The sequence below is a fragment of the Lithobates pipiens genome, unplaced genomic scaffold, assembly GCF_037356315.1.
Source record: "Lithobates pipiens isolate NorthernLeopardFrog02 unplaced genomic scaffold, aLitPip1_a1.2 Scaffold_37, whole genome shotgun sequence".
Taxonomy (NCBI): domain Eukaryota; kingdom Metazoa; phylum Chordata; class Amphibia; order Anura; family Ranidae; genus Lithobates; species Lithobates pipiens.
The window spans coordinates 12927978-12954155 of record NW_027507825.1 but is presented as its reverse complement, the minus strand read 5'-3'; positions in this window follow the sequence as shown (position 1 = coordinate 12954155).

Genomic DNA, 26178 nt, shown 5'->3' with positions numbered 1-26178 from the left:
AATCACATCCGATCTCCGTAGCACTGCGAGTTCAGCCATACAGATAGTATGGCTGAACTCGCAGCTGTCCCGCAGCAAACTCGCACAGGACCCTTTTTTGGGTCCGCAACGGAATCGGATCGCATGGGGGTTCACACCATGCGATCCGATTCCTGTGCGAGTCGGCAGATCGCACTGCGATATGCCGACGGATCTGGGGGTGTCATTAACATAACATTGACACCCCCAGCCGTCCGCATAGGGCAGTGTGAACTGCCGGCGGGAGGTGAGCGATGCGGGAAAACGCCGCGGATTCGCGGCGTTCCCGCATCGCAATAGTGTGAACCTAGCCTAAATGCTGAAGAAGAAAATGTTATATTTTACTCATTATACTCGTGTAAGGCTGGGTTCACACTATTGCGATGCGGGAACGCCGCGAATCCGCGGCGTTTTCCCGCATCGCATTACTCCCGCCGGCAGTTCACACTGCCCTATGCGGACGGCTGGGGGTGTCAATGTTATGTTAATGACACCCCCAGATCCGTCGGCATATCGCAGTGTGATCTGCCGACTCGCACAGGAATCGGATCGCATGGTGTGAACCCCCATGCGATCCGATTCCGTTGCGGACCCAAAAAAGGGTCCTGTGCGAGTTTGCTGCGGGACAGCTGCGAGTTCAGCCATACTATCTGTATGGCTGAACTCGCAGTGCTACGGAGCTCGGATGTGATTTGCTGTGCGAATCACATCCGGATCTCCCCCCGCAGCAGTGTGAACCCAGCCTTAGACACCACTGCTTTTTTCTTTTTTTTTTTCTTTCCACCTGCATTTTTTGTAGAGCTATGGAAGGTTTTTTTTGTATAACACTTGTATTTAGAACTGTTATGGATAATTTATTTTTTTTTTATTTTTTTTTTAAGGGGATTGTATTTGTCTGTTTTTTGTTATGGTTGTTTTGTTTTGTTCTTTTGGGAAATTTGGAAAATCAATAAATACAAGTTGAGTGCACATGCTCAACGTCATTTCTACTTGGAGTTAGGCTTCATGCACACGAGACGCAGATGCAAACGCTGCTGGACACATGTTTTTAAGCTGAAACCGGCGTTTAGAAACGCGCATTTTGCCGCGATTTTTACCGCGATTTAGCGGCGTTTTACCGCGTTTGCGTCTAGAAGCGTTTAGTTAAGCTAACATCATAGACCCTCCCCAGCTCAAAAAAACTGTATTATTAACTATTTCAGCAATTTTGTGAGACCAGAGTGAGTAGCAGCAGCTGTGAGAGCTGCAGTGTACTTGTATTTAGCGTGTCACTTGCCACGGCACCTGCCACAAGTTGTGGATTGTCCACTTGCCACGTGACTTGCCACATCACCTGCCACGTCACTTGCCATGTCATCTGCCACAAGTTGTGGATTGTCCAACTGCCACGTCACCTGCCACAAGTTGTGGATTGTCCACTTGCCACGTGACTTGCCACATCACCTGCCACGTCACTTGCCACGTCACCTGCCACAAGTTTTGGATTGTCCACTTGCCACGTCCCTTGCCACGTCACTTGCCACAAGTTGGGGATTGTCCACTTGCCACATCACTTGCCACGTCACCTGCCACGTCACTTGCCATGTCACCTGCCACAAGTTTTGGATTGTCCACTTGCCACGTCACTTGCCACAAGATGTGGATTGTCCACTTGTCACATCACCTGCCACATCACTTGCCACATCACCTGCCACGTCACTTGCCACAAGATGTGGATTGTCCACTTTCCATGTCACCTGCCATGCCACCTGCCACAAGTTGTGGATTGTCCACTTGCCACGTCACCAGCCACATCACCTGCCACAAGTTGTGGATTGTCCACTTGCCACACCACTTTCCACGTCACCTGCCACGTCACCTGCCACAAGATGTGGATTGTCCACTTGCCACGTCACCAGCCACATCACCTGCCACAAGTTGTGGATTGTCCACTTGCCACACCACTTTCCACGTCACCTGCCACGTCACCTGCCACATGATTGTGGATTGTACACTTGCCACGTCACCAGCCACATCACCTGCCACAAGTTGTGGATTGTCCACTTGCCACATCACTTTCCACGTCACCTGCCACAAGTTGTGGATTGTCCACTTGCCACGTCCCTTGCCACGTCCCCTGCCACGTCACCTGCCACAAGTGGATTGTCCACTTGCCACATCACTTGCCACATCACCTGCCACAAGTTGTGGATTGTCCACTTGCCACGTCACCTGACACAAGTTGTGGATTGTCCACTCGCCACGTCACTTGCCACATCCCCTGCCACAAGTGGATTGTCCACTTGCCGCGTCACTTGCCACGTCCCCTGCCACAAGTGGATTGTCCACTTGCCACGTCACTTGCCACGTCACCTGCCACAAGTTATGGATTGTCCACTTGCCACGTCACATGCCAGTCACCTGCCACAAGTTGTTGATTTTCCACTTGCCACGTCGCCTGCCAGGTCACTTGCCGCGTCACCTGCCAGGTCACTTGCCACGTCACCTGCCACAAGTTGTGGATTGTCCACTTTCCACGTCACTTGCCACTTCACCTGCCATGTCACTTGCCACAAGTTGTGGATTGTCCACTTGCCACATCACTTGCCACCTGCCACGTCACCTGCCACAAGTGGATTGTCCACTTGCCACATCACTTGCCACATCACCTGCCACAAGTGGATTGTCCACTTGCCACATCACTTGCCACATCACCTGCCACAAGTTGTGGATTGTCCACTTGCCACGTCACCTGACACAAGTTGTGGATTGTCCACTCGCCACGTCACTTGCCACATCCCCTGCCACAAGTGGATTGTCCACTTGCCGCGTCACTTGCCACGTCCCCTGCCACAAGTGGATTGTCCACTTGCCACGTCACTTGCCACGTCACCTGCCACAAGTTATGGATTGTCCACTTGCCACGTCACATGCCAGTCACCTGCCACAAGTTGTTGATTTTCCACTTGCCACGTCGCCTGCCAGGTCACTTGCCGCGTCACCTGCCAGGTCACTTGCCACGTCACCTGCCACAAGTTGTGGATTGTCCACTTTCCACGTCACTTGCCACTTCACCTGCCATGTCACTTGCCACAAGTTGTGGATTGTCCACTTGCCACATCACTTGCCACCTGCCATGTCACTTGCCACAAGTTGTGGATTGTCCACTTGCCACGTCACTTGCCACCTGCCATGTTACTTGCCACAAGTTGTGGATTGTCCACTTGCAATTGCAATTGTTTAAAATATTTTTCTAATGGTTTTTCATCATTTGCAATCATTTTTGAGATTTTTAGTGCTCATGCACACGGACGTTTTAAAAAACTGGCTGCAAAGCTAGCTCCGATGCCTGGAAAAATCTTTGTTAAAAACGTGATTTTTACCACGTTTTGCATTGGCGTTTTTGCGCGTTTTTTAGCGTTAGCGTTAAGTAGCGTTTTTTAAGAAACACATCTCTTGGCTATAGCACTCAGAAAACAAAGAAAATATGTTGCGTGTTTATGCGCGTTTTTGCGCGTTTTTGCGCGTTTTCCCGCGATTCGCGTTTTTACAGCTCTAGCTCCACGCCACGGAACGCACTGGTCCTGGGTTTTTTTTACAGCTTAAAAACGCCTATGCCGTTTGCAGCTCAAAAACGCCTAGGTGGGCATGAAGCCATAGACTAACATGGACAGCCGTTTTTAAGCTGCAAAAAAAGCTCAAAAAAGTGGCTGTAAAAACGTCCGTGTGCATGAGGCCTTAAAAGGTCACCTTTAAAAACGCTTATAAACGAAAACGCGGCAAAACGCGGTAGCGGCGGTTTGCCGCGTTTTACCGCATTTTACCGCGTTTTGCGTCTGAAACGTGGAAACTTTTGCGTCTGAACCCATTTTTTTGCTTCTGGAAAAACGAGGTTAAATGCAACTGCATAAAAACGGCAAAAAACGAGACTGTGTGCATGGACACATAGGATAACATTGAATGAGTTCAGGAGCAGTTGAAAAAAGTGTCCAACTGCCTCTGAACGCGCGTTTAACTGCGTCTTGTGTGCATGAGGCTTAACATAGAAGGTCTGGTGCTGAAACTATCTCACTCACTCAGATGTTTTCCGTGATACCTCACGTGTGTGGTGGGATCGCCATTTTCATATGAGTACCAGTAGGCTAGGCTTACTTGGCTTATAGGAATTGGGACTGCTATAGGTGATGTTATACTAAGCTATATTCTCTGACCATTCATATAGAGGCAACCATTACAGACAGTGGCGGTCCGTCCATAGGGTGCTGCCCCCCCCCAGCAGTAAAAAATAAAAATAAAATAAAAAAAATTTATTTTTTTAAAAAGGCCCTTTAAAATGGAAAAAAAATCCTTTAAGGGCACTGTGTTTAGGCGCCCTATGGGAAGCGCCATGTCAATGCAATCACGAGATTGCAGACGAGGTGCTTCATCTTCAGGATTTTTACCTGCTTTGTGGCGCATCCCATCGCGCCGAACAACTTCCGTGCGGTGCTTTGTTCTTGGAGTTAAGACGTTACTTCCGGTTTCCCTATGCTAGAGGTGAAACCAGAAGTGATGTCAGAAGCTCCATGGAATGCACAGTCTGAGCTGGCAAATAAGGCTGCAAAATAGGTGAACTGCGAGTGCCATCCTTCCGCTCACAGTCCACTCTATTGGCTTTCCTAACACTGAACTGCCTCATTGCCAATCAGGTGTTCAGGTCTGTTACCTGTTGGCCGAAACGACAGGCGCCGCTATTGGACGCCTATCAGGAGGCAGAGGACGCATGAAGGACCCCGCTCTTCGCTATCACCCGCTGCCCCACAGACACAGGGTAAGTGCCAGGCAGACAGCGAGCGGGCGGGGGGCACACTGGCAGCATTTAATGGGCACACTGGCAACATTTGATGGGCACACTGGCAGCATTTGATGGGCACACTGGCAGCATATGATGTGCAGTTGGGCCCACTGGCAGCATTTGATGGGCAGTTGGGCACACTTGCAGCATTTGATGGGCACAGTGGCTGCATTTGATGGCACAGTGGCAGCGTTTAATGGGCAAAGTGGCAGTGTTTGGCACAGTGGCTGCATTTGATGGCACAGTGGCTGCAATTGATGTTTTTTTTTTTTTGTCAGTTTGTTTGCACAACCCCCCACCCCCCAACATTTTGAACACCAGCCACCACTGACTACAGTAGATAGTAGGTTTTGACACAATTGGTTGATTTGTGTGATACACAAGATACAGTGGCTGGTATAAAACGTCTCACACATGTGGTATCCTCATAGGAGAACTAGCAATATGTGTTTTGGGGTGTAATTCTAAATTCTGTAATTCAAAGTATGCCCATGCTGTGTGTTAAGAAATAGCATAATAAATTGTCAATTTTGCGTAAAAATATTTTAATTTTCTGCATTTTTCAAAAGCTTGTGGCAAAAAATTAATTTTCAAAAGACTCTCTATCTATGCCTTTCAGAAAATACCTTGGAGTGTTTGCTTTCCAAAATGTGCTCATTTTGTGGGTGTTTACTCATAAGGTAAACACCATAAGAAGAAGAGATGTCATAAGAAGTCAGGAAATTAGATGCGTAATTTATGCCCTTGGAATGCCTACATTTTCCGCTTTCAGTGCTGTGACATTTTGGATGACAAATACTCAGGCATGCAACACTATACCCAAATTATTCTTTTTTCATTTTTTGAGATAGAGCTTTCTTACTGTGTTTTTTTTTTTTTTTTTTTTTTTTCTATATACCTAATAAAAATATAAAAAATAACAAATTATAAAAAAAAATGTTTTCCTTGGTTTTTGTTATAAAATTTTGAAAAAAAAAAAATCTTTCTTCAAAAATGTAGACCAAAATGTATTCTTCTACCTTCTTTGGTAAAAACATAACCCAAATAGGTGTATATTAGTCTGTAGGGAAGTTATAGAGCCCACTGGCTCTATGGGAATGTTTGACCATTCTTCCAGAAGCACATTTGTAAGGTCAGGGAATGACGTTGGACGAGAAGGCCTGGCTCGCAGTGTCTGCTCTAATTCATCCCAAAAGAACAGCATAAGTTAATTTATGTTATTAAATGATTTTAAGAATATTTACAGTATTTGTTATCATTATTATTTTGGAATAAAATTGTTTATTTTTATATATACTGTTGTTATCTATCCCTTAGGGCCGGTTCACACTGCAGGTGAGGCGAGGCGACTCCGACATGCCTCGCCGCGACCTGCCGCGGCCTCAGCGGCGACTTGCAAATGACTTCTGTATAGAAGTCAATGCAAGTCGCCCCGAGGTCGCCCAAAAGTAGTACAGGAACCTTTTTTCTGAGTCGGAGCGACTCGAGTCGCTCCTCTCAGAACGGTTCCATTGTACAGAACGGGGGCGACTTGCGAGAGCGAGGCGAGGCGAGTCGTGTCGCCTCGCATCGCCCGTTGTGTGAACCGGCACTTACTTATACTTCTACCCGCAAAATCCCCCCCAAGGGCATTCTTTTTCTATAATTCATCCCCAAAGTATTCTATCGGGTTGAGGTCAGGACTCGCTCATCCAAGTCTTTATGGACCTTGCTTTGGGCACTGGTCCAATTCTTCTGTTGGAGGGGGTTGGAGGGGGTGGGGTATGGTGTGGGGTTGTTTTTCAGGGGTTGGGCTCAGTCCCTTAGTTCCAGTGAAGGGAACTCTTAAGGCGTCGGCATACCAAGACATTTTGGACAATTTCATGCTCCCAACATTGTAGGAACAATTTGGGGATGGCCCCTTCCTGTTAAAACATGACTGCGCACCAGTGCACAAAGCAAGGGCCATAAAGACATGGATGAGTGAGTTTGGGGCGGAGGAACTTGACAGGCCCGCACACAGTCCTGACCTCAACCCGATAGAACACCTTTGGGATGAATTAGAGTGGAGACTGCGAGCCAGGCCTTCCTGTCCAACATCAGTTCCTGACCTCACAAATGCACTTCTGGAAGAAACATTCCCACTCCTAAACCTTGTGGACAGCCTTCCCAGAAGAGTAATATAGTGTATTACATTTTTGGTTCGGGGTTTAACCGCTTGCCGACCAGCCACCGTCATTTTACTGCTGCAGGTTAGCTACGACGACTCGCGGGATTGGGATAGCAGGCGTGCGCATGCACCCACTGCACAGCGGGGGGTGAGATGCTCGTGGCCGACTATCGCGATGACCGCCAGCCACGAGCAAGCACGAGAGGCAGAACAGGGATGAGTGTGCGTGACAGATCGTGAGTTCCTATTAGCTAGGAACCACGATCCGTCATTTCCTCTAGGTCAGTCCCCTCCCCCTACAGTTAGAAACACAAACAGAGAACACAGTTAACCCCTTTATCGCCCCCAAGTGTTAAACCCTTCCCTTCCAGTGACATTTTTACAGTAATCAGTGCATTTTTATAGCACTGATCGCTGTATTAATGCCAATGGTCCCAAAAATATGTCAAAAGTGTCCGACGTGTCCGCCATAATGTCGCCATAATGTTGAAGTCCCGATAAAAATCGATAATCACCACCATTACTATTTAAAAAAATTATAATAATAAAAATGCTATAAATCTATCCCTATTTTTTTGACACTAACTTTTTCACAAACCAATAAATATACGCTTATTGTGATTTTTTTTTATTTTCAAAAAGATTTTATTGAGTTATCACAATAACAAGCATGCGAAAAGAACATATTGTACACCAAATGATGAAAATCATACAATGGTAGGACCTAAGATACAGTCACATAATATGTTTTCAGCAAAGAATGTATGTCACTAGTACCTAGGATCATAGGCTTAGGGCCCTGTAGCCAAGATCCGTGAGCAGTGGGTGATAAGGTCCGGTAAGTCCGGAGGTGAGCCATCCCCCCCAGACACCCCTATGGGCTGTGCCCATGGGGGATGCAGCACCACCTATCAATGACGAGACAAGTATGACAATGTGTAAAAGGTAGTCCCTCTATATCTACAGGGTAACTGCTGAAGATATCTAAGAGCTACACGTGGAATCTAGCTAACTTATAACAAATATACAAGTAACAAGAGAACAACAATCAGGTGATTCTCACTGCCGGCTCTATCTGGTCTGGGCGTAATGCTAAAAGAGGTCATGTGAGGGTTATGCAGCCAGGGTGGGCCAGCTATTGTGATTTTTTTTTTACCAAAATTTGTAGAAGAATACATATCGGTCTAAACTGAGAAAAAAAATGAGCTTTTTAAAAAATAAAAATAGGGATATTTATTATAGCAAAAAGTACAAAATGTGTTTTTTTTTTTCAAAATTGTTGCTCTTTTTCCGTTTATAGCGCAAAAAATAAAACCCACAGAGGCGATCAAATACCACCAAAAGAAAGCTCTATTTGTGGGAAGAAACGGACATCAACTTTGCTTGGGTACAGCATTGTGGGACCACGCAATTGTCAGTTAAAGCAACGCAGTGAAGAATTGCAAAAAATGGCCTGGTCATTCAGCAGCCAAATCTTCCAGGGGCTGAAGCGGTTAAATACACTTTACTTTCCCATTTAGCTGTCTCATATGGCTGGTGAGTTCATCATCATCATTACACGTAGGCTTGCGTCCACTTACAGCTGCACTCGTAATATTAAAGGCAGCTTAATATTATAGGAAAGTGTGATTTCCTATTTTGGGGAGGATACACATCAAAGTGTGTAAAAAACAGCAATAAATCATGAAGTGTGGCGGCATATGGTGCCCACCTCTTTGAAGTTTGTAGCGCTGACTGCACTGCATGTGAATGAATTGGAAGCACGGGAGAGATGCAATTAATTCCTATACTGCGTGCCAAGAGGGAGGGAAGGAGGGAGTGGAGAGCAACCGTATGAAGAATGTCTCTTCTCTGTAAAATAAGTATAGGCTCTAACTTCTTCATTTTTTTATTGACTATGTCATTTTAAAATAATTCCTTGGCTCCCTCGCTATGTCGTCTATATAGCGCAGCTCATCACTGTACAAGATGACAAGGAGGGAGCCATGGACAGGCAGAGCCCTCCCGGCAATGAAAGCTGATTAGACATCTAGCTTGATCCAAAAACTGATCACTAGCCTTGCACATTTTGTAGAGGTTCTCCTCTTATACTGAAATTGCTTCCTCTGATGAGCTTCTCATAGTGTGCAGAACTGTTTAGTTATTATTGATAATATTATTTTACAGGATTTTTGCATCACTTTACAACATAAGGGCAGACAGTAGAATTACAATACAATTTAATACAGGAGGAATCAGAGGGTCCTGCTCGTTAGAACTTACAATCTAAAGAGGGAGGGATGATCTAAAGGAGAAAAATAAAATAAAAGTACAGTTGTTAGGTGGGGGCAGGATAGATTTCTCTAAAAAGGAGGGTTTTCAGGGATGGTCTAAAAGCAAACAGTGTAAAGCCTTGTACACACGATCAGACTTTTCGACAGCGAGACCGGGGAATTTTGTCCGAAGGGTGTGGGCTCAAACTTGTCTTGCACACACATGGTGACACAAATGTTGGCGAACATTTACAAAGGTAAAGACGTACTACGTGATTTTTCAGCTCTTTAGCGCCACCCTTTTGGCTCTTTCTGCTAATTTCGTGTTAGTAGAAGTTTGAGTGTTGATTCGCGCTTTTCTTTTTGCGTCTTTCATTTATCGCTTTTCATTTTGTGCTTTTCAGTTCGTTTCTGAACGGCCGTTCGTCAACCAGACATGTTGCCAAATTGGAGGAGATAACGTGTTGTTTATTATTGGCCTTGGAGCTATTGCTTTGAAATTATTTTTTGGTTGAATAATAATGATTTGATTTGGTAAATTTTCTATATTTTTGGATAGAATTAACTTTTTGGTTATTTTCTATTATGCCAATAGAAAATAACCAAAAAAATTAATTCTATCCAAAAATATAGAAAATTTACCAAATCAAATCATTATTATTCAACCAAAAAACATAACATAACATGTCTACTTTTTATTTTAATGCACAATAAAAAAATTGTGGAGAATAATAATTGGCTATGTGTTTTACTTTAACCACTTGAGATCCGCGCTATAGTCAAATGCCGGCTTCAGCGCGGATCTCCTTTTCCGGGACTACGTCTATTGACGTCGTCCTGTGCACGAGCGGCCTGCGCGCCCCCTGAGGGGCGCGCACGGCGCGCTCTGTGATCGGTGAGTCTACGAGACTCGCCTGATCACCAATCCGTGCAAGGGGTCGATCCCGACCCCTTATCACGTGACAAGCTGTCAGCCAATGACAACTGATCATGTGATATAACGGAGCCGGTAATCGGCTATTATTCCTCCTCGCGCTGACAGCGGCCGTGATTGGGACATCAGCCCTGCTAGTGCCCACCTGCCCCCTGCCAGTGCCCACCTGCCCCCTGCAAGTGCCACATTAAAAAAGTAAGTGCCCCCTGTCAGTGCCACCCAGCAGTGCCCATAGTGCCACCCAGCAGTGCCCACAGTGCCACCCAGCAGTGCCACCCAGCAGTGCCCACAGTGCCACCCAGCAGTGCCCACAATCTGCCTTAACAAAGGTGCTGCACCCCAGTGCCACATATCCGTGCCCATCAGTGTCATCTACCAGTGCCCAGCAGTGCCGCCCATCAGTGCCCAGCAGTGCCACCTATCAGAGCCACCTATCAGTGCCACCTATCAGTGCCCATCAGTCCCATATATCAGTGGTACCTATCAGTGCCCATCCGTGCCACCCATCCGTGTCACCCATCCGTGCCATCTTATGTGCCCATCTGTGCCCATCAGTGCCACCTTATCTGTGCCCATCGGTGCTGCCTTATCTGTGCCTATTTGTGCCGCCTTAACTATGCCTATCAGTGCCCACCAGTGCAGCCTATCAGTGCCCACCAATGCAGCCTATCAGTGCCCACCAATGCAGCCCATCAGTGCCCACCGGTGCAGCCTATCAGTGCCGCCTCATCGGCGCACTTCAATGAAGGAGAAAAATTACCCGTTTTCAAAATTTTATAACAAACTATTAAACATGATTTTTATTTTTATTTTTTTTTGCATCTTTTTTTGTTTGTTTAGCAAAAAATAAAACTCCCAGCTGTAACTAAATACCACCAAAAGAAAGCTCTATTTGTGGGGAAAAAATGATAAAAATTTCATTTGGGTACAGTGTTGTATGCCCGCGCAATTGTCATTCAAAGTGCATCAGCGCTGAAAGCTGAAAATTGGTCTGGGCAGGAGGAGGGGTTTAAGTGCCCAGTAAGCAAGTGGTTAAATGCCATTTTGGGAGTAGGCAGTTACATTTAAAAAAATATGTAAAATTGACAAGGGACACCTACATAGTTGTATCTTTGATCTTAAAAACTCCAGGATAATGGTGTTGTGGTAACTTGCCCAAATAATAATAAAAAAAAACATAATATTTTTCTTGATATCAATGGAAAAAAAAAGCCTTTGAAAATTTTGCAAAGACTCCATCAGTATCACCAGCAAAGCTTCATTATTATCCCATTAAAGAAGAAGAGAATTGTGCGCTGCATTTCGAGATTTCATAATTTGCCGCGCCACAAATGTTAATTCCCCATTACGAACGCTAGTTTACAAGACTGACCAGACTGACCAACGGGTACACCAGGCATTTGCTGGCTGGCTAAAGCTCCAGAGGGTGCCAGGACACCTTACCGTGACATAAAATATGTAATTATATTGCATGTTTCGTGCACCTGGCTCTCACCCATGGGTCTCTGTCTGCCGCAAGCCTTGTGGGCCTCTAGGGAGTGACACCAACCAAGCAGGACTCTCTGAGTCCTCCCAGATTGGTCATTCCTTCGGCCTCACAGCGGAACATGATGCTGGCCCTCAGTGTTAGCTGCCTGTAAAAACCCAGTGTCAAAGACAGAAAACAGAATCTGTGCATAGCCATATCAGGTGTGGTGCAGGTCTCCAGGTATGGACTGTGACACGAGTAGGAACTTACTTGCTTGAGCAATCCTCTCTCTGCAGTGTGTCATCTCTCATGGTGCTCATAGAGATGCCAACGCTTAATAGAGATGCCAGTGCTCAGTAGACGATGCCGGCGTTCAAGGAAGGACGTTAGGCTGGTAGCCTAGAACAGGTGGAATATAGAGCACTCTAGGTAAAATGGATCCTCCAGGGGTAAAAAGGTCACAGTGTAGTCCAAGTAGGAGTTGTCTTAAGCTACACCTCAGCAGCACTCCATTAGAGGGAAGTAAACTCTGGTAAAAGGCAGAACACAAACACAGCCATGGTCATGAAGAAGGCGCTATTGTGCATACTCCAAAATGCGTCACTGCCTCCTTTGACATAACATCCGGGTACGTGCATTCCATGCAGATCCTCACCGCTAGCCAGCTGGGACACAAACTGCTGCTGCTACATCTTAAAGTGGTTGTAAACCCTTACAAACCCCTTTGACCTACAGGTAAGCCTAGATTAAGGCTTACCTGTAGGTCCAAGCAATATCTCCTAAACCTATATGGTTTAGGAGATATTTGCCCGAAAACGGGCACCGCTGTCTACGGCGCGCAGGTGCACTGAGCGCGGCATTCTCAGCGACGGAGCTGCCGCGCGTGTCGGCTCCCGTGCGCATGCGTGGGAGTGACATCATTGCGGCTTCGCCGTATGACAGCGGCGGAGCTGCGAGACCCCACCAACAAGATGGATGCGGCGGACTACAGGGGACAGCGGCGACTTCGCTGGCTCCTGTGTCAGGTAAGTGACACATAATGGACTACTATGTGATGCGATGCGATGCATAGTAGTCCATTATGCTTTGCCTTTGCAGGGAATGAAAGAGGAAGTAAACTCATCAGGGTTTACTTCCTCTTTAAAGGAAACCTCCCACTGGACACCCCATGCTATCTTCTTAATTCTTGTAAGTGTTTTTAATTATCCTTTAGGTAAGGAAGGATACACTATGGGTGTGTCTTTATTCTTCTTCTCCAGTGCTGTGCTGGTCTGCTGCCCTTCAAAAAGCCCGCAGGGGTCCTGGTCCTCCTCTCACAGTAAGTTTGTGAGAATCTTCTTTGCCACTCACAGTGACTGAAGTCTAAATATAACTAAAAGACATCGAGGAACAGTAGTTGTCATTATTTGTAATTTGGTTTAAAAAAAAACAAAAAAAGTCCACTTAGTCTAAAGTACCCGGGCCTGTTTTTTTGGGTCTGATGCAAATACAGCCTACCTAGGCCTGTCCACTCCCCAGATTGACACCCACAAACTTTCAAAGAATCTCAGGAAGGCTTTGAAAGTTTGAGGCTACTCAGATTGGGCATTTTTTATGTAGTACCCTCCTAGACAGGTGCTAGGATTAGTTAGATTTAGTGCTGGCTCAGGGGAGCTGGGTGTATTTTGATAGGTAAATTTAGCTTGCCTCACTGTAACCAGAGTGGCTTTGATCATTGCGGAAGGTAAATTTAGTCAGTTAGCTTGCCTCACTGTGACCAGTGCAACTGAATTATTAGCTCAGTTCAGTGTTCTCAGCTGTTGCCAGTCTGATAGCTCCCTCTGTCTTCTAGAAAGCTGTGAGCGTTCTCTGGAACATAGGCAGCATTGCCCTGAAGGCTGCCGGGAGCCTGTATAAATTCTCTAAAGACACTCTGAGCTTCTGGGTCTTCTCCTGCAGAGGATCAGTCCAGCCAGGGTAGTGCTGCCATGTACTTGAAGTTCATGGACCCCAGGTGGGTGACCCGAGGGCCTGGATGCTCAAGTTACAGAGAGCTGGCTGAGGGGCTGTCTGCTGAAGATCTAGTCTGGTATCATTGAACGGTGTTGCTTGAAAGTTGGAAGGAGGCAACCTACTGTCCCTGGGTGCTTTGCAAGTACAGACTGCTGAGAGATCTTAGATACTTTTGGCCTGCTGCCCCCCCTCTTGTGCTAGAGAGTCAGCTGTGTGTTTGTCTAAAGCAGTGGTCTCCAAACTTCAGCCCCAGGGGCCAGATGCAGCCCTGTGCATACCTTTATCTGGCCTTCAGGACAGTGTTCCCCTCACTGATACAAGACACTAGTCCTCCCACTGACACTAACAATAGGGCACTATTCTTGCTATTGACATCAATGATGGGGTACTATTCCTCCCACTGACACCAACAATGGGGCAGTATTCCTCTCACTGCCACTGGCACTATTCCTCACACTGACACCAATAATGGGGCACTATTCTTCCCACTGACAGCAATGAATGGGCACTAATCCTGCCACTGACACCAACAATGGGGTACTATCCCTCCCACTGACACCAATGATTGGGCATTATTCCTTCCACTGACACCAACGTCCGTCCCCCTAACATCTGAAGGACAGTAAACCGGCCCTTTGTTTAGAAAGTTTGGAGACCCCTGGTCTAAAGAAAGCATCACCTGGTGCTCTGGGGAGTTTAGTTTATCTGGTTCTCTGTGAAGGGACTCTGCTCTTAGTGCTCTAAAGAAAGCCAAGTCCGCCATTTGCTATATGCAAGGACTTCTGCTTACATCGTTTCCGTTTCTGGAGCATCACATTCATTTCCCTCAACCCTATAATGTTCTCCAAAAATAAAAAGAACAAAAACACTCCTAGACTGTTTTTTGAAGAAGAGTGTGGCCGAAATTGTGACCCCAACCCTTAGAACTCACCTTAGCGCCCTCCCACTGCCTACATCAGACTGGAGACCCTAGCCTTGAGAACTCACCTCAGCTCTCTCCCACTTATATCAAAGTGGTGACCCTAATCCAGAGAATCCACCATAGCTCCCTCCCACTGCCTATCCTACCCTAAGCTTAAGAACCTACCTTAGAATCCCCCCCCCCGCCAATATCAGACTGGTGACCCTTATCCTGAAAATCCACCTTAGCTCCAGTCCCACCACCTATATCAGACTGGTGACCCTCACACTGTGAACTCACTCACTCCCTCACCCTCACATTGCCTGTAGAGGATATAACATTGCCTATATTCCGAGTGGTGACTCAAACCCTGCGAACCCACCTTATCTCCCTCCCACTGCCCATTTCAGACTGGTGACCCCAAACCTGAGAACCCACCTTAGCTTCCCCCCACTGCCTATGTCAGAGTGGTGACCCTAATCCTGAGAACCCACCTTAGCTCCCTCCCACCGCAGATATCAGACTATTGACCCCCAACCCTGAGAACCCACCTTTGCTCCCTCCCACTGCTTATATCAGGCTAGTGACCCTAAGCTTGAGAACCAACCTTACCTCCCTCCCACTGCCTATATCAGACTGGTGACCTCATCCCTGAGAACCCACCTTAGCTTTGTACCACTGTCTATATCAGACTGGTGACCCGAATCCTGATAATACACATTAGCTCCTTCCCACTACTTATATCAGATTAGTGGAGACCCTAATCTCGAGAACCCACCTTAGCTTCCATGCCACCACCTATATCAGACTGGTGACCCTAACCCTGAGAACTCACTTTAGCTCCCTCCCACTGCCTATACCAGACTGGTGACCCCAATTCTGAGAACTCACCTTAGCTCCCCTCACTGCCTATGTCTGAGTGGTGACCCTAATCCTGAGAACCCATCCTAGCTCCCTCCCACCGCCCATATCAGACTGTTTACCCAAACCCTGACAACCTGCCTTGGCTTCCTCCCACTACCTATCAGAGTGGTGACCCTAACCCTGAGAACTCACCTTAGCTCCCTCCCACCACCCATATCAGACTGGTGACCCCCAAACCTAAGAATCCACCTTTGCGCCATCCCACTCCCTATATCAGACCGATTATCCTAACCCTGAGAACTCACCTTAACTCCCTCCCTGTGCAGTGACCCCAACCCTGAGAACCCACCTCAGCTCCCTCGTACTGACTATATCAGACTGGTGACCCCAACCCTGAGTACCCACCTTAGCTGCTCCCACCCCCCATTGCCTACCAGGATTTACAACTCCCATTGCCAGACCAATGGCATCTTTCAGCTGATGTGTGATGGCTCAGCATAAAGACTTATTTTGAGTAATTACACTGGCAGAGCTGAGAGATGATGTTACGGCATTTGAAGGATGTATGAACCAAAGTGTTCGTTTATATATTTGCCTGGAGTTCTTCAACTAAAACAACAAAAAAAAAAAAAGAGGTTTTCATGCAATGTTACTCTTTTCATTGCGGCATACATCTTCGATTTAATTTAGCATGGGATGCGTCAACCTTGGCTTTTGAAGACAAGGTTAGCTCCTGTGAAGCATAAAAATGAGCTCGTGCCAACGCAGTTTCTGTTCTCTCGCTACAATATCAGCTTCAGTCGTTAAAAGAAAAGAAGCTACAACTGTTATCACTTCTCCGGCAATAATTCCTCTCTTTTAAAAAACGAGGGCTCTGTTTTTGCTGAGAATATAGATAAGGCGATTCTTTTTTATTATTATTATTTTTTTTCTTTACCCTTTTTTTTTCCATTTTCATGCGTACAACCTGCATGGCGCACTGTGTCCTTTCATGTGTGAAAAGAACAATTCTGACTTCTGTCTCAGATGCACACAGTGATTTAAACAGCTCCCTAATTAGCAATGATTACTGTGTTGCGACTGCAGTGTGAATCCTCCTGTCTGATTGGCTAAATGGCACGATTGGCATCTCTTTTTTTTTTTCAATGACATTTATAAGTAGACGGATGTATCAATAAACATGACTGCCTGCAAAGGAGGAGAAAGAGCAACTAAAAGGAAAATTAAAAACCCGTCGGCTCACACCCACCTCTGCTGGTTGAGGTCCCTCCATCACGTCAGCAAGCCTTTATAGAGAGGAAAAAGGTGCTGCATTTGTTGTTCTTAAAAAGCAGTTTTGATACTTAAATATAATGATATATTTCTCACACATGCCATGGGCATATGTGAAATGACACCCCAAAATAAATTCTGCTGCTTCTCCTGAGTACAGGGATACCACATGTGTGGGACTTTTTGGGAGCCTAGCCACGTACGGGGCCCCGAAAACCAAGCCCCGCCTTCAGGATTTCTAAGGGTGTAAATTTTTGATTTCACTCCTCACTACCTATTACAGTTTTGAAGGCCATAAAATGCCAATATGGCACAAACCCCTCCCATATGACCCAATTTTAGAAAGTAGACACCCCAAGCTATTTGCTGAGAGGCATGTTGAGTCCATGGAATATATTATATTTTGCCACAAGTTGCGGGAAAATTACAAACTTTTATTTATTTTTATTTTTTTCACAAAGTTGTCACTAAATGATATATTGCTCACACATGCCATGGGCATATGTGAAATTACACCCCAAAATAAATTCTGCTGCTTCTCCTGAGTACGGGGATACCACATGTGTGGGACTTTTTGGGAGCCTAGCCGCGTACGGGGCCCCGAAACCAAGCACCGCCTTCAGGATTTCTAAGGGTGTAAATTTTTGATTTCACTCCTCACTACCTATCGCAGTTTTGAAGGCCATAAAATGCCAATATGGCACAAACCCCCCCCCCCCCCAAATGACTCCATTTTGGAAAGTAGACACCCCTAAATTTAGGGGTACACTAGTGAGACTCACAGGTAAAAAAGCACCTAGGCTGTCAGCGACTGTATCAAAACGCTACAAAAAAAACTGTTAGCGATCGCAGGGATCAGGCCTGACTCTGTGAACGCTGCAGTTATGTGTGTTGTGTTTTGTAAGTGACAGTGATCGATAGATACTGCACTTGGATGGGCTGGGCTGGGCTTGGCGGAGGGGCTAAATGCAGGTGCTAGCATGTATCTGGGCTGATCCCGCTAACAATGCGTTTTGGGAAACCTAAACTGCTGGCGACGCTAATATAGATCTGATCAGATACTATATTACTAAGGGAGGTGTATGCTTTGTGCGTGGGTGTTAGCGGTACTGGCACTAACCTGACACTGCCTGGGGCGACGCAGACCCTATCTGACCCTCAAACTTATATCACCCGCCGGGTGATCAGGGGGTTAAACCTTTATTAGGTAATAAATGGCGGGTGCCCTGAAACTATAAAAAATAAGTTATCAACCAGCGTCACCTGTAACAGTTATATGGTGATCACTGGTGAAAGGGTTAACTAGGGGGCAATCAGGGGGCTTCATATCGCAGTGCGATCTGCAAACTCGGACAGGAATCGGATCGCATGGTGTGAACACCCATGCGATCCGATTCTGCTGCGGACCAAAAAAAGGGTCCCGTGCGAATTTGCGGCGGGTGCGATGCGAATTCAGCCATACTATCTGTATGGCTGAACTCGCATCGCACAGAGATCAGGTGTGATTTGCACTGCAGTGCGGTGCGAATCACATCCGTTCTCATAAACCGCTGCAATGTGAACCCAGCCTTAGTGACACTGGCGACGGGGGGTGATCACGGGGTTAAACCTTTATTGGGGGGGTTAGGGGGGTACCCTAGAGCTAAAGGGGGCTAACCCTAACTGCCCTAACAGTTATTGCAGTCACAAATGACACCAATGCAATAATAAAGAAAAAAAAAATGCAATTGGTGTCACTGGGACTGGGGGTGCAGGGGTTATTGGGGGGGTGATCGGGGGGTGAAAGTGTGCCTGGCGTGTTCTACTGTATAGTGTAGTGTTGGTGCAACTCACCGATCCTCTCTCCTCGGTGCCGGAATGAAAAATACCGACACAGAGGAGAGATTACATCACTTCCTCTCCTGTGTTTACATTACAGGAGAGGAAGTGATGCAATGCTGCAATTCCATTCGTCAGGAGCGATCGCGAGGGGGTGGCCATGAATGAATGGCAGCCCCCTCATCCCGAATCGCTCCTGCACGGAATCCGACCGCCGCTGGCACCGGAGGGGGGGGGGGGGGGGCGATCGGGCCCCCCTCCTGCGGGAAGGCAGGGACGTACATGTACGCCCATATGCCTGCCCGTGCCATTCTGTCGACGTACATCGTCGTGCGGCGGTCGGCAAGTGGTTAAGTGGTTACCGTATATACTCGAGTATAGGCCGACCCGAGTATAAGCCGAGGCCCCCAATTTACCCCCAAAAAACTGGGAAACCTATTGACTCGTGTATAAGCCGAGGGTGAGATATGCCTGTCCATCCCTGTGTGTGTCCGTCCATCCCTGTGTGTCCGTCCATCCCTGTGTGTGTGTCCATCCATCCATCCCTGTGTGTGTGTGTGTGCGTCCATCCATCCATCCATCCCTGTGTGTGTGTGTGTGTATGTGTGTGTGTGTGTGTGTGTGTCCATCCATCCATCCATCCCTGTGTGTGTGTGTGTGTCCATCCATCCATCCATCCCTGTGTGTGTGTGTGTGTCCATCCATCCATCCCTCCCTGTGTGTGTGTGTGTGTGTGTGTGTGTCCATCCATCCATCCCTCCCTGTGTGTGTGTGTGTGTGTGTGTGTGTGTGTGTGTGTGTGTCCGTGCAGCCTTGTGTGTCCAGCCTACCTGTGTCCCGAGCCTCCGTCCGGTCCCGTCCCGAGCCTCCGTCCGGTCCCGTCCCGAGCCTCCGTCCGGTCCCGTCCCGAGCCTCCGTGTCGTCCCGTCCCGAGCCTCCGTGTCGTCCCATGCCAGGATCGCCGCTCTTCGTCGGCGCCCTGGCGGCCATTCCCCTGTTCAAAAGCCGCGCCTCCGCCTCCGCCTGTGATAGGCGGAACACTCAATTTCCCAGCAGTCTGTGTTCCGCCTATCACGGACATCGTCTCATCCTCGTCCGTAGTACGAGGATGAGCCGATGTCCGTGATAGGCGGAACACTGACTGCTGGGAAATTGAGTGTTCCGCCTATCACAGGCGGAGGCGGAGGCGGAGGCGCGGCTTTTGAAAGGTAGAATGGCCGCTGTCTGTCTGCTCGACACGCTGTTCGAGCAGTCAGACAGCGGTGACTCGAGTATAAGCCGAGGGGGGCACTTTCAGCCTCAAAAAAGAGGCTGAAAATCTCGGCTTATACTCGAGTATATACGGTAAACTGTAAAATGATCCAAATGTTCATCCATGCAAACAATTACTATTACGTTAAGAGTACAAATTATTATTATTAGATGAACCGCACATACCGTATTTACCATTCTTCCAATATAAGCGTTATTTGACACATTCTGCATGATAACCTTATTTGAACAAATTATTCAGAAAACAATAAAATTATGGAAAAAAATACCGTATATACTCGAGTATAAGCCGAGATTTTCAGCCTCTTTTTTGAGGCTGAAAGTGCCCCCCTCGGCTTATACTCGAGTCATCGCTGTCTGCCCGCTCGATCAGCGTGTCGAGCAGACAGACAGCGGCCATTCTAGAATTCAAAAGCCGCGCCTCCGGCTCCGCCTTCGCCTGTGATAGGCGGAACACTGAATTTCCCAGCAGCCTGTGTTCCGCCTATCACGGGCATCGTCTCATCCTCGTACTACGGACGAGGATGAGACGATGCCCGTGATAGGCGGAACACAGGCTGCTGGGAAATTGAGTGTTCCGCCTATCACGGACATCCGATAGGCGGAACAGCAGTCAGTGGGAAATTGAGTGTTCCGCCTATCACCGACGGAGGCGCGGCTTTTGAATCCTAGAATGGCCGCCGACGAAGAGCTGAAGGACGGAGGCTCGGCTCGGGACGGGACGGGCCGGGCCGGGACGGGCCGGGCCGGGCCGGGACGGGACGGGACGCAGGCTGGACGGGACGCAGGCTGGAAGGGACGCAGGCTGGACGGACACAGGCAGGCTGGACACAGGTAGGCTGCACGGACACACACACACACACACACACACACACACACACACACGGATGCATGGACACACACACACACACACACACACACACACGGATGCATGGACACACACACACACACACACACGGATGCATGGACACACACACAGGGATGGATGGACCCACAGGGATGGACGGACACACAGGGATGGACAGGCATGTCTCACCCTCGGCTTATACACGAGTCAATAATTTTTTCCAGTTTTTTGGGGGTAAATTGGGGGCCTCGGCTTATATTCGGGTCGGCCTATACTCGAGTATATACGGTAAATAAAAATCCCAATAAGCGTATATTAATTGGTTTGCTCAAAACCTATAATGTGTACAAACTATGGGATATTTTTATTTATTTATTTAATTTTATTTGGTTTGCTGAAAAGTTATTACGTCTACAAACTATGGGATATTTTTATTTATTTATTTTATTATTATTTTTGTTTACTAGCAATGATGGCGATCAGTGACTTATAGCGGGACTGCAATATTGCGGTGGACATTCTGGCAATATGTGATACTTTTTGGGGACCAGTGACACTATTACAGTGATCAGTGCTAAAAAAATATGCACTGTCACTGTACTAATAACATTGACTGGGAAGGGGTTAACATCGTGGGTAATCAGAGGGTTCAATGTGTTGCTAGCCAGTGCTTGTGTACAGTGTCAGCCCTTGTACACACGGTCGTAGATTCCGACGACCAAATCCGTCTGAGTTATTCCGACGGATTAATTCCGGACGAGGTCCGGAAGTGATGTTGCATACACACGGTCGGACTAAGTTGTCGGAAAATCCGATTGTACATAACGCGATGATGTTATTTCGTTACGACGGGACTACGTTCACGCTAGTAGCCAATAGCTTTGGTCTAGGAATTTGATCTGAGCATGCGTGGCACCTTGTCCGTCGGAGTAGGCTACACATGATCGGAGTATGTCCGATCGGAGCATTTTGTCGGAAAATATTTCCGGCAAGTTGGAAAATTTGGTCCGTCGGATATTCCGACGGAAACAGCCCGATGCAGACCACACACAGTCGGAATATCTGACAAAACGCTCCGATAGGAAACATTCCGACAGAATCTCCAACCGTGTGTACAAGGGCTAAGAGATGTTTTTACTAAGGGAAGACATAGATCTGTGTAACTGCTTTGCAGGAAGCGGGATTTGACACCGATCACCTGATCGGCTGAAAGGACCCACAATCCTATTGGACACCTAGAAGGAGGGGAGGAACTGGAAGCCGCCATGAAGGAGAGGACATTCGGTACAGAGCCGCTGCACCACACTGCCTGACACCTACCACCATTGGGTAAGTGCCTGACTGACCGGCAAACAGCCGGGGGGGCCACTCGGGGGGGTGGGTGTTTATTTTCCACCCCCCCAAAAAAAAAACACCAGCCGCCACTGGGTGACATTGTGTACCCTGCCAGACAGTGGAAGAGGAAGCAGTGCTAGATGATTAAGCTGTGTGTAAGGTAACAATGTGAGCCTAGCCAGATAGTATAGGAGGAAGCAACGCTGGATCAGTAAGTTGTATATAAGGTGGCATTGTGTGCCTAATACTGGAGGAGGGAGCAGTGCTGGATCAGTAAACTGTATATAAGGTGATGTATGTGCCTTGTCAGGTAGTGGAGGAGGAAGCAGTGTTGAATCAGTAATCTGTATATAAGGTGACAGTGTGTTCCTTATCAGATAGTGGAGGATGAGTAAGTTGTCAGGGCCAGATTAAGAACATCATTGGCCTGGTGCTAAGGATTTTGGTGGGGCCTTTTATAAACAATAAATAAATAAAAATGCTATTTTTTTTTTTTATAACAAATTAAATTAAAGAGAGAGAGGGAGGATGAGAGAGAGAGAAAGAGAGAGAGAGAGAGAGAGAGAGAGAGAGAGAGAGAAAGTGGATGAAAGAGGTGTGAGGTGTGAGGGGTAAGGGAGGGAGGATGAGAGAGAGAGACAGAGAGAGAGAGGGGATGAAAGAGGTGTGAGGGGTAAGGGAGGGAGGATGAGAGAGAGAGACAGAGAGAGAGAGGGGATGAAAGAGGTGTGAGGTGTAAGGGAGGGAGGATGAGAGAGAAAGGGGGGATGAGAGAGAGAGGATGCACATGAGGATGTGTGGGAATGACATCAAGCCTGGCCAAAGCAAGTGATGGAAGGCACAGAACCCAGAAGGAAGTCCGGGTGAAGATGGAAGTGCCCGGGTCCCGCCGGATTGATCACAGCACAGCACTGGGGGGCTCAGTCTGACAATTTAAGTGTAACCTAATGTGCTAATATGCTGTGCATACTTGTACATTATGGCATAACCTACCCCAGAGCCTCTAAAAAGTAGTATTGTTAGAAAAGTTTACTACCGCTTTAATATCACAGGAGCCTCTCATGGGGCCACCTACTGACACAGTGGCCCTTGGGCAGTGCCTAGGTGCATAGTTGTCAACATTTCAAAAATATTTTCAGGGATTCTTTTTTTACAAGTGTTATATTTAGAGTAGCTGACATCCCCCGTGTTCCTCTATATATCACAATAGTAATTACAAAATTAAAGTACTAATAATGGGGCAGAACAAATATGAGCACTGTGAGATTTCCTTTAGTTGGACTGACAAAAGTGTGTCCATTCTAGAGCTGGTAACATTGAGGATATTCAGTATAATTTTAAAGAACAGTTTTTGTGGGTAAGAGGCATAAGGGAGGAGTATGGAGGGTATAAAACTGGGAAGTATGTGCAGGGGAGGGAGAGGAATGTGGAGGATCTAACAGTGGGCACTATGTACATGAGAGGAGTGCAGAGGGTATGGCAGAAGGCACTATGTACAGGAGAGGAGTGTGAAGGGTATGACAGTGGGCAGTATGCACAGCAGAGGAGTGTAGAGGGTATGACATTGGGCACTATGTATAAGAGAAGAGTGTGGAGGGTATGACAGTGAGAAATATGTACAGGAGTTTGGAGGGTATGACATTGGGTAGGACAGTAAGCAGTAATTACAGGAGACAGTAAGCAGTAATTACAGGGCTGGCTTAGCCCTTCCTCCTCTGGGCTGGCCGCTCAGCTGTCGACTAATTGCCAGCTCTCTTCTCTTTCCACAGTTACCAGCTGTTCCTGATGATGCTCGTCTGACCTGTCTATTTAAAGCCTTCCAGCTCATTTCTCCTTTGCCTTCACGTTGGTCATATCACTAGGAACCATCTCCTGCTGTTTGTTTCAAGACTGGCTTGCTGACATCCCTCCTGGCTTCTTATCCTGCTTGCGGTTGCTCTCCTTGGATCCCTGAATTCTGGCCTGGCTGATTACCCGATCTGGTTAATGGACTTTGGACTGGCTGACTACCCGATCTGGCTACTGGACTCTGGCCATGCTTGACTACGTTTTTTTCTATTTACCTTTTATTTTTATTAATAAACAAGTGTGATTTGATTGTACTTCTGTCTCAGTCTGTTTCATGGTTTCTGGCACTTGTATTTAAACTGGCTGCTCTGTATGTAGCTTCTGACAGGCTGCGCAAAGGAGCCCGTGTCTCCGGAACCATAGATGATAGCAGCCCCATATTTTAACCAGTGCTGGAGTGGGTCTTTAGCTACCTACCTAAATGTTGCAGCTCCAATAGCCCCTATGTTAATCCGGCCCTGTAAGTTGTATATAAGGTGGCATGGTGTGCTTTGTGAGATGGTAGAGGGGGAAGCAGTGCTGGATCAGTAATCTGTATATGAAGTGATGGTATGTGCCTTCTCAGACAGTGGAGGAGGAAGCAGTGCTGTATATAAAGCAGTAAACTGTATATAAGTTGACAGCATGGGTCTTGTCAGATAGAGGAGGAGGAAGCTGTGCTGGATCAGTAATCTGTGTATAAAGTGATGGTATGTGCCTTGTTAGTGGAGGAGGAAGCAGTGCTGGATGAGTAAGCTGTATCTAAGATAGAAAAACATGTTTTGTCAGTGTAGAAGTAAACCATATCAGATCAGTGAATACAGATAATATCATAGAACAGAAAATCCTGCTTGATGACGTCAGTTACATTGGAGTGTATGAAAGTTATTCAAATTGTATCACACAAAACTGATACTTTGTTGCATTAATACATAAAATTAGGAAGAGGTTAACAACTGTCGTGTCAGTCAATTTCTATTTCTACGCTGAATTTCTTCGCCACGCTCAGGCAGTCAGGACACATTTTTCTCTGATGCTCACTGAAAATAATAATAAAAAAAAAATTACATAAAAAAGCATCCTAGCTGCCAGAGCCTCCAGGTATGAGGAAGCAGCACATGATTAATCTCTAATAAACAACAAGATTAAATTATATCTGCTCATCCAGATACCCAAAATTCATAAACCGCTTAATATACATGATCTGCATGGAAAAGTTAATAAAAAAAAAGTCCAGGTCCAATTAATTGCATCATAATGATGGTAAACCACATCCGTTCATCACATTTCCACTTCTGGCTCTCGCAATATAAGATGATACGGCATCACACTGTTAAAATTATGTTTTTATGTGATTTTTTTTTTTAATTGTACCTTCCCTAATGTATTTAGAAATGTTTTCAAGTTATTTATTTTATTTTATCATTTATTTATATTATTAATTTATTATATATGTATTGTATATACTATTCTATTTATGGTCCATTTTTAATAAACCTCAATAGTAGAGTTTTGTAGCAATCTAGTATGGATTTTTGGGGGACCTCACGCATTTTTATTTTTATTTTTCCAAAGACTGGCAAGGAAACGTCATTTACCATCAATTTTAAAGCGACCGTTCAGATCCGCCTGTAAAAACTGACAGGCCAATCTGATCGGTCCGCACATGTAAAAGGGGCCAAACTCACACAGGCATATTTACAAACCACAAACAATACCATTGCTGATGCAAATTTTAAATGCGTCGACATTTTGTGTGTTATTTCCAAATGATTATGATTATAATTTGAGCCCCAAAAATGTGATGTGTACCAACATCAGAAAATGTCATTCCCAAAAATCAGTGGGTAACATCGCTATTCTACACTCACACACCAAGAACCACAAAATATCACAGAATAAATAAAGAATAACTCCTTACTAATGTAATTCCACCACCAATATGTCTAAAGAAATGCAGTATTTATATGTAGGAGGGTTTCACATGTGGCAGCACAGGGGCTAACAGGTTAGCACTTCTTAGTGCAGCACTGAGGTTCTGGGTTCGAATCCCAAACATGCCACTTCATGTAGAGAAGTTGTCTGTTCTCCCTATGTTCTCCTGCTGGTTACTGGAATCTCCAACATAACAATGCTCCTGCACATAATGTGTTTAGTGTTTGGGAATTCCTGGCCCAGAAATCCATTACGAAACGTGACCAACCACCTTATTTGACTGACCTAGCACCCTTTGACTTTTGGCAGTTTAAAAAATTAAACAATGCCTTCAAGGACACAGGTTTGGTGACATTTGATGACCTCCAGATACTGCGTAGTGTTCCAGAAAACAAATTCCAGGAATGTTTTCGGCAGTGGCCCAGTGGTCTAGAAAAGTGCGCCTATTCACAATGGGGCTACTTTGAAGGTGACAACAGCC